Raw genomic sequence first — 1476 nt, 5'->3', positions numbered from 1 at the left:
TTATAAGGGAACTACTTGTACTAGGAGGTCTAAAGTTGAATAATTTAAAAGGTGAATCCGATCCAGGCAAAACAAGCAAGACTGGATCGGAGCCCTGAAGGCCTTCTATTATAGATCTCTCCCCCCTCCTTTCACTATTCACTTCCTATTCATTCACACTCCCATCTCCTCCTCGATCCTCCTCCTCCTCCTCCCCCGAGTCCTCCGCAGTGTGCTGTGCTATCGTTCTATCCGCGCGCTGGACAACACACCCTCGTTCCCGTTCCTGTTCGCCCGTTGACGCAGGCCAATCGACCGTATTATTTTGTAGGCCTATTGCACCATTTTATGGTAGCTATTTGTTTACTGTAAGAAGGCGATTCGGGGAAGAAGGCAGAATAACAGCTTATCAAAGCATTTAAAATGAGTGAACTAGTACAATTACAACATATTGAGGATCGGTATGCAGAGTACGTGTAGCATACATTAAGACAATGTTCGAATGTGTGTGGGCTACTAGATCTAGATCTAGATCTAGATTCTAGGTCTAGATTCTATAGGCCTGGCCGTCGTGTTTTTAAAAAAAGTATTAGGCTACCCCCCTCCCCCGCAAACAAACAACTCGCCTGCAACCTCCTCCCTCCCAACCCTGAAAACAGAGTACCTGTACAAGTGCAGTTTGTAGCCTATCATGTGGCAGCTGGTTGCAAAGAAATTTAAGGAAATAAAGTCAACAGTTGAATAGTACTGAAATGGGCCTTACCTTTAAGTAAGAAGCATTGAACTGTCTCAAAAGTCATCAACGGTTAGCCACCAGAACAGTGAAGTGATTCGTTCTGAGAACCGCTGAGTTCTGAGATTGAGATTCTACACACCACGAGTCGATGTCGTGAGGCAGCACGCGACGAGAGAAAAGATCAATAGACCGTAAACGTCGCTTTCGTCTCCTTCAAAAAAGCTACGTGCTGATCTCTCTCCCTTTGGACGTCTTTAAGGGCTCTCCGTCTCTTGTAAACAACGTTAACACAGACATTTATAGATGCACCGTTCAGTGCCACTGTTTCAGTCAAACAACAGTACTGAAGCAATACCCTAATAGAGAGGCTGTGATAGACACGATGAAGTGGAAAAATCGTCCGTCCACTGCCTCTGACTCTGATAAAACGACCGCTCAGCGAAATGTAGCCGCGAACCAGACTAGTTCAACTGACTGAGTCCGGCCAAGGCAACACAGCAACGTGTCGGGGTGGGATGGGGCGAGGAATGGGGGAGGGTCTGAATCAGGTCTGAGTAAGAGAGGGTTTAAAGATTGGGGGGGGGGTAGCCCCAAAAATACGAATATACCGAAAACGCAGGCCCATTACTTGCCTTTCGGGATGTTGCTGGCGATTTGGTAGGCATTTATTATTAGCGCAAATGAACGTTCGCACGGGGTTTGTGATTTTACTTAAGCTCATTGCAGTGGCCTATGCCCCTCCCCCCTCCTCAATCTCCCAC

General features: G+C 46.9%; 1 protein-coding gene across 1 annotated transcript in view; it reads right to left on the bottom strand.

Annotated features, from left to right (window-relative positions):
* LOC101846526 (tripartite motif-containing protein 2) overlaps positions 1-1208 on the bottom strand; it is a 12991-nt gene extending 11783 nt beyond the window's left edge. The window contains exon 1 of the mRNA XM_005107452.3: positions 743-1208. The gene's annotated coding sequence lies outside the window, so the exon portion shown is untranslated. The remainder of the gene's footprint in view (positions 1-742) is intronic.
* Between the last annotated feature and the right edge of the window lie 268 nt (positions 1209-1476).

The sequence above is a fragment of the Aplysia californica genome, unplaced genomic scaffold (genome assembly GCF_000002075.1).
Source record: "Aplysia californica isolate F4 #8 unplaced genomic scaffold, AplCal3.0 scaffold00605, whole genome shotgun sequence".
Taxonomy (NCBI): domain Eukaryota; kingdom Metazoa; phylum Mollusca; class Gastropoda; order Aplysiida; family Aplysiidae; genus Aplysia; species Aplysia californica.
Note: the sequence above shows the minus strand (reverse complement) of the source record. Positions and strands in the feature narration are given on the sequence as shown.